The sequence below is a fragment of the Castanea sativa genome, chromosome 7, assembly GCF_040712315.1.
Source record: "Castanea sativa cultivar Marrone di Chiusa Pesio chromosome 7, ASM4071231v1".
Taxonomy (NCBI): domain Eukaryota; kingdom Viridiplantae; phylum Streptophyta; class Magnoliopsida; order Fagales; family Fagaceae; genus Castanea; species Castanea sativa.
The window spans coordinates 17296749-17311883 of NC_134019.1; positions in this window are offsets into that span (position 1 = coordinate 17296749).

Consider the following 15135-nt stretch of genomic DNA (forward strand, 5'->3'; position numbering starts at 1 on the left):
ATTTCATTCCTTCTTGCAGATGATTTCCATACCACTCCGAACTTATCTGCTGTAAATCGTACTGATCTAAACAGGATTCTCCGGTCAGAAATATTTGTACACCAGGACGGACAACTCCGAGCAGCCCACATCATCCTCGGGTACACACCATCCACCAAACGTTTCCAAAGCCCGAAGAACGTAATCAGAGCAAGGGATCTACGATTAGCTCAGATTGACGTTGTGGCTCCTGGATTCCTACTGCCTGCTCCTCCGCCTGCAGGAACTCAAGACGCACAGCTTCCTGCCCCACTTGCCGCCCAATTACTTTATCCTCCTTTGGACCAAGCTGCTAATCTTGTCGCCGAGGAAAAAATTGCCACGCCCGAGCCACATCCTCCCGAGGTGACCGAGAAGGATTTTGAAGTGTTCTAATGCCCAGACGCTCCTTCCAACTCCAATCCATCGACCTGCGAAATGGGTTTTCAAGAGAAAGAGCCCGACCTGTTGGCCTTACTGCAGGCGCACGCAGATGACTCTTCACCGGCGATTTCGGTCCCGCCTCACCCAGTTACTCTGGCTGTTACTCGTGCACCTTCCTCGGAGGTGGCGGACAAAAAATGAAAAAGAGGCCAAAGCAGCAAAAATGTGATAGAAATCAAAGAAGGGGAAAGTCTTGACCCTTCTGTTAAAGATACCAGGGCTGGGAAAGCCCTTTCCAAAAAAGCTGCTTCCTACTGGTTCGTCAAAGGACCCCAGTAGTAAGTCTACAAAGAAGGCGTCAACCTGGCGACCCAACTTCACCCTCAGCTCGGGTAGCCCTGTTTTAGATGACGCTAACTTGAGGGACCCGAAGAAGGGAAGCTCAAGCCTGGTGGCTGAGTGTTTAGAGAAGGCTCTGTGCCTTCCCGAAGACATGGCTGAATTGCGGTCCTTCTGTAAGAGGGAAGTTTTCTTGTCCTTGAAACAGGACCTAGCCAAGGTATTTTCTAAGTCTTTGTACATTCCATTTATGAGTTTAACTCTTTATTATGACTAACCCTATTAATTCGAATATATCATAGGCAATCCAGGCTTCTTTTATGGCTGAGGAGTGGGTAGATCATTCACTGGACCTTGCCCGAAAAGCTGATCACAATGCCGAGGCGGCAGTGAAAGCACAAAAAGAAGCCGAGTTAAATTTAAAAGAGACCCTCACTCGTCTATCCGAGGTAGAAAAAGCTTATAAGAATGCTGAGGCGGCCCTGAAAAGTTATGAGTCGCAAGCAAATCTTGCCCTTAAGGCCCAAAAACAGGCTCAAAGCAGGCTCGCCCTCACTGTTGTCGAGCTCAAACAAGTGCAAGGATTGCTAGCCACCAAGGAGCAGAAGCAGGCCGTTGCTGAGCAAGCGGCGTACGATGCTGGGATGAAAAAGGCCTCTGACAGCTTAACTGCCCAACTTAGAGGGGTCGCTAGAGCGTTCTGCTCGGAGGTATGGGATCGTGCCTTGGACGCTGTCGGGGTTGATGCTGACGATGTACTCCGAACTCCCGACAACGTTTATTATCCCCCAGCATTGCGCTTAGCTCCTGCTCCCCCAACGCCAGCAATTGATCCTGCAGTGCCCATCCCTGCTCCTGACCCTTCTGATGCACCAGCCACAAAAGACCCCTCTCACATAGCCCAGCCCGTGGAAGAAGTAACTGAGGGTGATTTGGCTGAAGAGCCAAAAAAGAAGAAAAAAGATAAAGAACCAGAAAAAAGAAAAGAGAAGCAGCCTGTTGCTTAGTCACTTTATTATTGTTGTCCTCTTCTTCTTTTTTTCTTTTTTGGTGGATGTAAGGGTCTATATGATTGCCCCATTTTTGTAACGAATACTTTTTAAGAAATTAAAATTAGCCTTTCTCTTTTTGTTTCATGTACAACTCTTATTACAATGTGCTGCCATTCAACTGTCATTTTGTACGCATTCAGATAAATGTTTACATGAATTAAAAATCATAATATCACTTCAAAATTATTCATTATACTTGTGATTTTAAGAAACACACAAGGCTTAACCTGGGCACCATAATTTCACTACTTAACCTTTTTTTTTGACGTTTGAGAGATAAGGCATTAAACAAGATTAACTTAACATACCTAAGGTTTGTTTATGCTAATGCTTAGCTGCTTGAGATTCATTAGCCTTTATCTTGTTGGATTTATGATTCTTGAGTTATGGTCCGAGGAACCAAAGAAGAACAAAAATCAGTTTAACACTTATATTTTTGCAAGTGATTAACTTTTCTTAGACTTGTGGCCCGAGGAGCCGAACAAGAATGAAAGTCAGTTTAGCACTTATGTTTTTGCAAGTGATTACTTTCTCTTAGACTTGTGGCCCGAGGAGCCGAACAAGAACTAAGGTCAGTTTAACACTTGTGTTTTTGGCAAGTGATGAATTTCTCTTAGACTTGTGGCCCGAGGAGCCGAACAAGAACGAAAGTCAGTTTAGCACTTATGCTTTTGGCAAGTGATTAATTTCTCTTAGACTTGTGGCCCGAGGAGCCAAACAAGAACTAAGGTCAGTTTAACACTTGTGTTTTGATTGATGCAAGATTGATACGAATGGAAGCCAAGCACACACATCTTTTGCACAAAAAGAGGTTCTTTTCTTAATAATAATAACGTCGTAAGTTATTTACATTCCAAGGGCGAGGAATCACCCTCCCATCCAGATCTTCTAAACGATAAGCCCCTATACCTGCTAATGAGGTAATTTTATACGGCCCCTCCCAATTAGGACCCAACTTTCCCCAAGCGAGATTTCTTGCTGCCCCAACTATTATTCTCAGTACCAAATCACCTGGTACCAAAGGCCTGGACTTAACTCCCTTGTCGTATGTCTGCTTGAGCTTCTGCTGATAGCTGCCTATCTTCACACTAGCTATTTCTCTCCTTTCCTTAATAGTATTCAAACAATCATATATCCTATCATGATTGCTCGCTTCATCATACTGGTCAAACTTCAGGGTGGGAAAACCCGATTCTAATGGTATTATAGCTTCCATTCCGTACGTCATTGAAAAGGGAGTTTCGCCTGTCGATCTTCGGAGAGTAGTGCGATAAGCCCATAATACATGAGGAAATTCCTCTATCCAGCATCCTTTAGCGTCATCCAATCGTTTCTTCAACCCTGCTAAGATAACTTTGTTTGTTGCTTCAGCCTGACCATTTCCTTGGGGGTAAGCCGGTGTTGAATACCCATTTCTTATTCCCATTTTTGCATAATACCGTCGGTAAGCTTTGCTATCAAATTGAAGCCCATTATCAGAAATCAAGGTATGAGGAACTCCGAAGTGAGTTATGATATTTTTCCAGATGAATTTCTTCGCGTCCACGTCCCTAACGTTGGCTAATGGCTCAGCCTCCACCCATTTTGTGAAGTAATCTGTGCCGACAATGAGCCATCTTCTATTACCTGATGCTTGAGGAAAAGATCCGACGATGTCTAAACCCCACTTTGCAAAAGGCCATGGGCTGGACAACAGATTTAAGTTACCTCCTGGTTGATATATGTTTGGCGCATATCTTTGACATTAATCACACTTCTTGGCATAATCTTGAGAGGTTTTCTGCATGTTCGGCCACTAGTACCCTTGGGTCATGGCTCTGTGAGCTAATGATCTTCCTCCAATATGGCTCCCACACAAGCCTTCATGCAATTCTTCTAACAAGGGTTCCACTGCTTCAAGATGTACGCAAAATAAATACAGCCTTGCATATGAGCGCCTATAGAGCTTTTGCTCCTTTGATAGCCAGTAATGGGGAACGCTTCTTCGTACATTCTCGGCCATTGTTCTATCTTCAGGCAATACACCTTGCTGTAAGAAAGCTATAATTGGATCCATCCAGCTAGGGCCCACATGAATATTGTGAACCCGTACAGCCAAGTTACCTGTCAAGCTAGAGGTCAGTAAATCCTCCATTATAACCATACGTGGCAGTTTTGAGCCTAGTGACGTGGCTAACATGGCTAACGAATCAGCATGAGCGTTCTGTCCCCTTGGGACTTATTGAACTTGAAAAATCTCAAACAAACTTAGCACCCCTTTGACTCTTTTGAGATAGCCCTTCATTCACTCATCTTTTGCCTCGAACGCTCCGTTAACTTGCCCTACCACTAGTCTGGAATCACAATATAATTTTACTATCCTTCCTCCCAAGTGTCTAGCCATTTGGGCGCCTACCAAGAGAGCTTTATACTCAGCCTCATTATTTGTGGCTGAGAATCCCAATCTCAATGATTTTTCAATGACTAACTTTTCGGGAGAAATTAACACGACCCCAACCCTGGCTCCCTTTCGATTTTACGCCCCATCCGTATAGACTTCCCAAGGAATGACATGTTCCAGTGCAATGGTTGTTACTGTCACCATGGTATCCTCTTGGTTAATCAGACCTTCTGTGAACTCGGCCACGAAATCGACAAGAATTTGCCCTTTAATCGCAGTTCGAGGCATATACTTGACATCATAAGCTCCAAGCTTGGTTCCCCATTTAGCTACACGCCCCGTGTAGTTCGACTTTCTCATAATGGCCTGTAAGGGCAACTGGGTGAGTATTATTACAGTGTGAGCTTGAAAATAATGGGGCAATTTCCTTGTTGCATGAACCACGGCTAGAAGCGCTTTTTCCAAAAGTAGGTATCGCTGTTCCACTTCCTGTAAGGACTTGCTAACGTAGTATATTGGCTTTTGGACCCCATCATCATTTCGTATCAAGACAAGACTTACAGCGTGATTTGTGACGGCTAAATAAGCATACAACACTTCTTCCTTTTCTGGTCTCGATAATATCGGTGGTTTAGCCAAGTATTGCTTTAAATCCTCAAAAGCCACATTACATTCATCAGTCCACTGGTAATCTTTCCACCTATGCAAAAAATGATAAAAGGGGCGGCACCTATCTGCGGACCGGGATATGAACCTATTCAAGGTAGCAACTATACCAGCTAGCCTCTGCACTTCTTTCGGATTCCGAGGAGGATGCAAACCCAAGATGGCCTTGATTTGATTGAGATTAACCTTAGTCCCCCGATGAGTTATCATATACCCCAGAAACTTTCCCAAGCCCACTCCAAAAGAACACTTCGATGCATTCAAGCGTAACTTATGCTTTCTTAACACCGAGAAGGTCTCCTGCAAATCTGTCAAATGGTCTTCTGTCCTCTTACTTTTAATTACCATGTCATCGATATAAGCTTCCATATTACGCCCCAGCTACGCATCAAACATTCTGGTCACCATTCGTTGGTAAGTGGATCCTGCATTCTTTAGACCAAAGGGCATCACTCGGTAATGGTAGTTACCATTATGGGCACGAAAAGCCGTCTTCTCCTGATCATTCAATGACAAAGGGATCTGATGATACCCTTGGAATGCATCCAAGAAGCTCATTCGGGGGTGCCCATAGTTGCATCCACCAATTGATCGATTCGGGGTATAGGGAAGGGGTCCTTGGGGCATGCCTTATTCAAATCTGTAAAGTCAATACAGACTCTCCATTTGAAATTTTTCTTTTTTACCACGACAGTATTGGCCAGCCATTTAGGATAAAAAATTTCCTTGATCGCCCCAACTTGTTTTAGCTTACTAACCTCCTCTTTAACTACCTCCGCATGTTCTTGAGATGTACGCCGAGGAGCCTGCTTTCGGGGCGTAGCATGGGGATTTACATTCAAATGATGGCAAATAACTTCTGGATTAATTCCCGATACGTCATAGGTCGTCCATGCAAAAACATCAATATTATCCTGTAAAAATTAAACCAACTTCTCCCTTTCTGGTTTCAACAACTTCGATCCTACTTGGAAATATTTTTCTTCATCTTTCCCTATAAACACTTTGTCTATCTGCTCGGCAGTGCCTCCCTCTTCAGCTTCACCGACTTCCCGAGCAACCTCCTTTGATTGCTATGAGGTCTCAAACACCTCTCTTGCCACTGAACCTTGACCTGTTCGAATAGTGGCAGACGTAAGACATTGCCTAGCTACCATTTGGCTGCCACGTAGTACTCCCACACTTCCTCGTATAGGGTATTTCACCATTACGTGTAAAGTAGATGAAACAGCCTCCATTGCATGAAGCCAAGGCCTGGCCAAAATGGCCGTGTATAGGGAGTATGCCATAACAACTATGAAGTTCACCTGTACTTCGGAACCCTCCACCTGCACAGGTAACTTAATCATTCCTCATGGGATTACCTGCTTCCCATCAAAACCGACCAGCAGGTGATCATACTTTTCCAAATCTTCATCTCTCAACTTCAAACCACTAAACAAATCAGGATACATGATCTCTGCACCACTTCCATCATCCACCAAGACTCGCCTTACATCATATCCCCTGATACTAACCGTTACCACCAAGGCGTCATCATGGGGTTGATATGTGCCTTCTTTGTCCTTATCAGAAAACCCCAATACCGATATCCCCGAGAACTTCATCCTTTTATCAGCTTGATTACTTTCGTCCATGACGTCATTCCCACAACTTTTTTGAACAGTCATGATTCGAGACAGTATCCCAAACTCTCCTCTCGGCTGCGCCAAGATGACGTTAATAGTGCCTATCGGTGGTTGAGGGGCCTGACCCCAATATTTCCGAGTGCCTTGCTGGCCCCCTTTCCCGTCCGGTTTGAGCAATAAATGATTGATCTTTCCAGCCTTAATCAGGTGATTCAGATGATCGCGCAGTGTCTGGCAATCCTCCGTGGTGTGTCCCTTATCCTGGTGGTAATGGCAGTGGAGGTTTTGATTTCTCGTGGATGCATCTCCACTCATTTTGTTGGGTGGCCTAAAATATGGTTCATGCTGAATTTTCTCCAGTATGTGATGCACGGGTTCCTTAAATAATGAATTAACTAAAGGAGACTCGGCAATCCTCGGATGGCTTGGAAAGTCTCGTTTGGGCCGAGTACCTTGAAACCCTCCTGCCCGAAGATCCTTCCTCTCCAGATACCTTTTCATTTTTCCTTTGCTTTGCACCTGATCTTCTTCTACCCGTTTATACTTATCTATCCGGTCCATGAGCTGACGCATATCTATCGCGGCCTTCATTGTCAAAGACTTCCTTAACCCATGCTCCGTGGGAAGGCCCACCTTGAAAGTTCTTACGGCTACATTCTCCACATCCCCATCAATTTCATTATACGTTTCCCAATATCGATCAGAATAGGTTTTGAGTGTTTCGCCTTCCCTCATAGACATAGACAGTAGAGCATCCAAGGGTTTTGGAATCCTAGTACAGGTTATGAACCTTGCTCCAAATGCCCTAGTCAATTCCTCAAAAGACCTCAAAGAACCTTCTGCCAAAGCATCAAACCACCTCATAGCCACGGGCCCCAAACTGGAGGGAAAAACTCTGCACATCAGTGCCTCATTATTCGAATAAACGGTCATCTTCTGACTAAAATGACTAACGTGCTCTACAGGGTCAGTCCTCCCGTTATACATAGTAAAGATGGGTTGCGAAAACCTACGAGGTAGCTTTGCCCTATTTATCCCAACCACAAAAGGGGATTTGGCGATTTGCCTCAGGGCTTTACCCATTGCATCACTCCCGTCATCGCGATACATCCCATCAGTATCAGGCATCCTTATCTCCTTCTGCTGCTTTGCCCTAACACCCGAAGATACACTGACACGGGTCACACTTCGAGTAGGCTCAAATACTGGGGAATCACTTCCTCCAAGGTTTGCTTCCGAATTATCACTGGAAGAGCTAGCATTACCCCTACGCCTCCGCTTCCTACTATCCATGTACTTGCGTAAGTAAGCTATCTCAAATTGCATCTGTTGCAATACATCGTCACGAGACATATGCCCCTTAGTCAGTGATCATTTTTCAGCCCCCTGACCGCCATTATGTGCATTCACCACTCCTGAGGTATGTCCTTTCCCTTTGTCACGTTGGAGACTTACAGCTACGTCCCTGCTTCGTGAACTTACTGACTCCGCCCCTTCTAGGTACGCCTCCGCCATCTATTTCTATATTACGTTGTTATTCCCACAGACGGCGCCAATTGTAAGGACCTAAAAATTCACAAACCCGCCAAGACTCCTCCTGCTAGTTTTCTAATCAAAGGTCCTTATGCAATACATTTGGTAGAGAGGATCCAACAACAAAAGTCCACCTTCCATCTTTTTCAGCCCCTATTTATATAATTCGTTCCTATCATCTCAACCTTACACCTTGCCATCGATCAAGCTTTTCCCCCCCGACACCTGTCTGTCGGTAACAGAACAAAACTCTAACTCTGCGCTATACACTGTTCAGGTCATATCTACATTAATGTAACGGACAAAACTGGTATTTTCTAATTAATGCGACCAGAAAGATTGGTGCCAGCCATTTAATGCAATCCTCTAGATTATCCTACTACATTCAGATATGTGCAATATGTCCCTTATGTCACCAGTGTCCATGCCACCTCATCTTCGGGTATCGTCAGGTGAATTTCCTTATTCCTTTATATCCTCTTGCTTGCTACGTGTCAGCCTTCCCTTCCTCGGGTCCTAGGGCTCCTGGGTCCTCGGTACCTCACAATAGCTATTAATTTTTAATTTTCTAAAAATTTTGCAAGCATGAAAGATATAAGAAGAAGATTCAATCTAATGGTAGATTTATCAAAATTCATCTCCAATAAAAAGATATTGAATAAGGTTGTAGCATTAAGCTAAAAACAATTTTGTAGCTAAACTTTGTCCTAATTTAATATATTAAGTATTTTTTCCTCAATTTTTGTCATGCTTTCAAGCAAACTAATAAGAAGAGTCCATATTATTTACTTTCTCATATTATTATAATGAATATAAATTAAAGTAAATTGAATTTTTTAATTTAAAATTTAATGTGTATATATATACACGCATTATTTTTTGCATATGTTTGATGCTATGATCTAATGAATCAAATTCTAAATATATCTTTATTGATCAAGGGAAATTTTAAGAATATAATGAATTTTAAGTAAAAATATGAAAGCAATAAATTTTGACAGTAGTAAAACATGAAATTAATAATTATATATTAATTTGATAATTTGTTGTCAGTTATAATAATATTTTATTTTTGAAAAAAAAAACAAACACACACCAGAGGAAAGGGATGGGGATCTAACACAGATAAATCACAAATTTCACTCAAAAACTATTATAACTTTCAAGGGAGGGTAATTATCCCACATCGTTAAAGTCAGTTATATTATTTTAACTTGGTATAGTAAAAAAATATAACATTGAGTGCTATAGTTCAATATGAATGGATACCTTTAACAAATCAACTCGACTAAACCACGATTAGGTACTCTACTCAACCAACCCGAAATACACAACTTGAAAAGGAAATGTTTACTCTGTGCTATGTGACATGAACGAGGCTATGCCAAAACTTTTGGTTAATCAGGAGGCATGATTCCCACATATAGAGACAATAAAGGAAAAATGAGTAACACCTTGAACAGAGCATCGACATTTATAAGATGTTAGTGGCCATTAAACATGGCAATAGGATATTAGGTGTAGGGCTGTAAATGAGCCGAGTTTTGTCGAGTAATACATGTTCAAGCTTATCTTGTCAGGAAAATTCAAAGCTTAAGCTTGGCTCAAGCTCATGACAATCCTAAAAATAGCGTTTGAGCTTGAGCTCGTGGGAAAGCCCAAAAGATTGAGCTAAGCTTGGTTTGACTTAATTAATTAGTCAAGCTAAGCTCAAGCTTAATATCAAGTTCAAATTCGAGCTCAAGTCAAGCTTTTGAGCTAGAGATCTAAAAAAATTACATTATTAAATATTTAAATCTCTAAAATTAAGAAAAAAAATAGTATACTCATTTTATTATGCATCTAGTCTTACTTATGGTTAGCCATTATTCAAATTAAAAATTTACATAATTAAATTCGTTCATTCATTATTTCTTATCTATAGCTTTAGTAATTGTTAAAAATACAATTTTTACATTTACGTTAGATGGTGAAAATCTAGAAAAATATTTGTTTGTAACTATTATGAATGAGAAAATATTAACATGTTTCATTACTTTAGATGATTAATAGGAAGGGATCATATGTGGCCCACTTAATTACGTTATTTATTTTTAAATATAACTATAGTCTATAGTAGTTCTTGGTCAGTTTAGAGGGGGAAGGAAAAAATTAAAGTGATGGGTAGTGGTCCCATGTTGGTCATTTCATTATTAAGATATGTGCAATGAGTATATTCATCTAACACATATAAACTTATAAATGAGTCTATGTTTGAATTGTTTTTTATCAAGTCTAATAATTCATGAGTTTGTTTGTGAACATATTTTTTTTCTTGGCCCCGGCTTGTTTATTAAACGAGTCTAAAACTAATACCCAAATTTGGCTTATTTATAAACAAATAAACATGAACGAACTTTTTATCGAGCCGAACCCAATTTATTCATGATCAATTTGGTTCATTTACAACCTTAAAGGGGCAAAGGAATTCAAGTAACAAGGTAAGCATAAATACTTAAGAAAAAAAATACTCCTTCCTAGTTAAACCTAGGCCTAATTAAAGTATTAGTGGTTGGCATCACACCAACGGGGAAAAATGGGTTTTTGCCCTTATTTTTAAAAAAATTTAGCACAATGTCCCTGTTTTGAAACTATTAAACATCGTATCCCTGTTTTGAAACTTGATTTTAAAAAGAGTTACAGGTGAAACTCGACATTAGCAATGTCAAGTTCTATACATATTTTGTCACTTGATTTTTTTTTTTGAAAATTTAAGTGAAACTCGACTTTAGCAAAGTCGAGTTTCACTTAAAAATTTACATATAACTTGATTTTGAGAATATCGAGTTTTATACAGAACTCGATTTTGTCAAAATTAAGTTTCAAAAATAAGGACATCTTGCTAAATGTTTCGAAACAGGGACATTGTGCTACATTTTTTAAAAAATAAGGGCAAAAGCCCATTTTCCCCCACACCAATGTCCTCATCTTTTCTTATTCTTGCAAGGATCCGTCTCTGAGTTGATTGTGCAATTAAATAAATCATCAATTGGTGCCATTTGTGGGAACATGAAAAGTTTCCTAAAGGCAAAGACTGTAAGGCTCAAACTCGATCATTGGACACTCACCATAACATTAGTACAGCTTAGCTAGAATGCTTATAACGAGTTAACACAAACGTTAATGCTTGAACAATAAGAAATTTGACTCAAAATGTGCAACAACTAGTTCCCAACAATGATTGGTTTTAAAAGTATATGGTGGTTAGCATTGTGATCATAACAAGTGGTATCAGAGAAAGGTTGTAGGTTCAAATCCTTGGGTGTCATTTTGGGGGGGGGGGGGATTAGATGAGAAACCAGTAGAAGGGTGTGAGCTTATGCTTTTGAAGGAGTGGCATTGTTGGGAATTTTAATTGGCTTTCTGTTTAGCCTCTTATTGACACATTGATGATAAGTAAGTGGTATGAGCTTATGCATATAAAACAATGGACTTCGCAACAAAGCTGATATGCTACAATGTAGTGGATGACATAGAATCTTGTGGGCCTACTATGTGCCCAACTCTTGGTAAAAATTTGATATGGTTGATGGTGCATTCAATAGCTCCTCTATATCCAATAAGTTTTATAGGTGACACATGGATATTCCGACGAAGGATGCTGAATTTTTAGGGTTTATTAAAAATTAGAGATCAATTTTTTGGGTATTCTTTGATGATTATAATGGGTATACTTTGATGATTATGAATGTCAAATATTATGATTTATTAGTTTGTTAAAGATCATGAATGTCAAATATTGTGATTTATTAGTTTATTAAAGATCAGTTTGTTAAAGATTATGAATGTCAAATATTTTATTTATTAGTTTCTGAGAAAATAAGCAAAAATGCTTGGTATTTTCTCAAGTTTTTCTGCCAGCAAGGTTGGCCATTGAAGAACAGAAAGTGCACTTGTTTCTCTTCCTCTGTGTGTGATGGAAAAGCTGAGTTTGGATTTGTCACCTGTGTTCAGATTTACTCCGACAGTCAAGGAGCTCATCGAACTCCTCCTGAAGCCGAAGATCGCTAGGAAAAACTGAAGTTAAGTTTTATAAGTTGGAGCTCTAGGATTTATAATGTAATCTTCTTATTTTTATTATCACACACCCACTTGCATTTCTTGGAATTTATTAGTTTGTTGTAAAAGATTGGAAAGTGTTTTTTTTTCCTTGTAGTAGTTTGTTAATTGTTGTTGGAATTATGTTGCAAATTGTTGCTTATTTTGCATGCTTGTTATAGATTTTTTTCCCCTGGACAAGTGTATTAGATTAATTGATCAAAATAGGTGGCTACAGAGATCATGGTGGATACCTGATTCTATATTCCAGTCTTAGCAATGTGTGTGTGTATATTTTTTGATATGTTCTGTCAGTTATGTATGGTGTTTTTCATTTGTATATTTTTGTATAACTGATACCTTCTTGGGGTATCTTCCTCTATTCTTGTATAGTTGTTTTCTTTTTTAATACATTTACTTTCCCAAAAAAAAAAAGTTGAATGTGCCCTGTTCTTTCTATGTAGTTTTGCTGGTCTTGAAAAGGGCCTATAAATTTTTCATCCCTTGAAAACTTAGTCCATAAGGAAGACTAGAGTTCACACTAATTGCCCGTTTGGATGCATGTTGCGTTTTGCAAAGCTGCGTTTTCACGTTTCCTTTCTTTTTTTTCTTCTGCTGCTGCTGCACGCGTTAGGGGGACAACGGTATTGTTCATGCTACTGTTCATGAACAGTAACCATGATTTATTGACTTTTTCGTCCTTTTTGTCACATCTGTGGGTCCCATGTACTGTTCACGGGACCCACAACTTCACTTTTCAGCCAATTTTTATTAAAAATGGGTCCCACAATACTATTCACACATTTAAAAATTATTTTGCTACAGTGTTTTCAGTTTTCAGCAATAAACTCTATCCAAACGGACCCAAAGTGTGCGTTTGGATATCTAAAGAACTCATGTGTTTTCAGCGTTTTTCTTATTTTTGACCTAGAGGTGGGTCCCTTTTCACTGTTCATGGGGTCCATTCATAAGAAAAAAAAACACCGGGTATTTTGCTCAAAATGCACTGTTTAGCAATGGTAATATTTTGAAACATTAAGCTTTCTCTTCAAGCCAGCAGTGCGTATCTTGCAAAATCTCCATTCATCAATTCTGGCAGCCCGACCTCTTCATCAATGCCCCAACATCTTCCTCTTCAATGCTCTTAAATTTTACATCTACCCACCAACTGCCAAATTTATGCTTCACATTTGATACACAAACTCGGTTCTTCCTTTATTCAGACAAACCCACCAACTGTCACTCTTTTCTTCCTTTATTCGAACAAACCCTTACTGGTGATTTTCTTGGTTGTGAGAGAAAATCAACCACAAATCGAATGCCGCTACTGTGAAGGAGAGATGTTGATGTTGTCAATGAGTTGTATTTAAATTTTTTATTTTCTAACGCGTTGATGTGTTTTCCCTTTTTTTGGGTGTGGCTGAATTTTACATTAACAAAATATCAATGGAATTGTGTGGGTTTGTTTGTGGGTTTTGTATTTTTTTTGTGACTTATCTGTGGGTTTCTCTCTATTTCATTTAATTTTATGGGTTTGTCTTTTTGTCTTTGTTTGTATTTGGATTGTGTGGGTTTCATTCGGATTTTTCTATGTGGGCATGTATCCATCGGTAAACTGTGCATAGCAATGTTGTTATGGGTTTCAATTTTTTGAGTTGTTTGTAAGGTTTGGTGAACTGAGTTGATTTAGTTTTGTAAAGATATTTTCAAATAATAGATGGAGAATTTTGATAAATATGTCATCCTATAATATACGCATTCAAGAATGCATTATTGTTGCTATAATGGTTCTTCATAATTTTATTAGAGCACATGAAGACAATGACCTTGGACAAAGGCTTTCTAGACGGGGCACGCGTGAAAGTAGCAAGGGAGGTTAATACGATGAAGTGACACATGTGATCTCTTCTTTAGATGAACTTGAGATGAAAGTGGTTTGGAACAATATCACAACATTGATGTGTGGGATGCCTCCATCCTAAGACTTTCTTTGTTACTAACGTTATAATTACCATTCATATAATGATATTTTTTTGTCAAAATCTAAAAACTTGTGGCTATAATTACCATTAACATTATGGTATTTTTTTTGGTAACTATAATTGATGGCTTTGATGAAATATGTATCTTAATTATGATACACAAACTTGATAGTAAATTAATATCTAAGACAAAAAAAATTAGTTATTAGTGCTGCTGTTAAATATTTGTCTTTCATATTTGGAAGTTACTTTGCATATTCAAGCATTAAAATAGGGTTCAAATTGCACAAAGAAAAAAAAAATCTACAATACTTTCAACACTTTCAACTTCAGCTACAGTACTTTCAGCCAAAAAACAATTAGCTAGCTTTTAGATTATTTTGCTATAGTACTCTCAACAATAAATTTTCGATTTCAGCAAAATAAGCGGATCTTAAACAAATCCTAAACCAGTGATATCTCCATAGTCTAGCTCTACAATCCATACTGCAGTAGTAATAGCTCCACAGTAGCAGTAACAACTCCATAGTTTAGCTCTATAGTCCACATTGCAATAGTAATAGCTCTACAGTTTCACACAGCAGCAGGAACAACTTCATAGTAGGTAACTCTTTCATGATGATCTTGACAATTACACAATTATAACTTTGTTAAATTGTTACTCTTGTTTGTTGCATGTCTTTATTTACACAATGTTAGTTGTCTTTTATTTAAATGAATGTTCATTAATGAAAATTTACACACAATGATGAGATTCTAATTAGGAAGGTTTAATGGAACATGACTTGGAAGGTGTCTGTGTTTTATATTTATAATTTTTCCAACATATGATTTATAGGAAAAGATGCTTATGAGTATAAAATTTATTTGCAGCCAAAATGGTTAAGGGGAATAGGAGCGAAGGATATATTAGAAAGAAAAGGTATGTCTAAGTGATAAAGCAGTTAATGTTGATTAACAAAGTGGTGAGTTAGGTCCAAATTAAAAACAAATGGGATCATCTAAGAAAGGTACGAAAGGTATGGAGGCAGCTTTTTTAGCATGAGACTAGGTTGGATTATGATATTAACACTGGA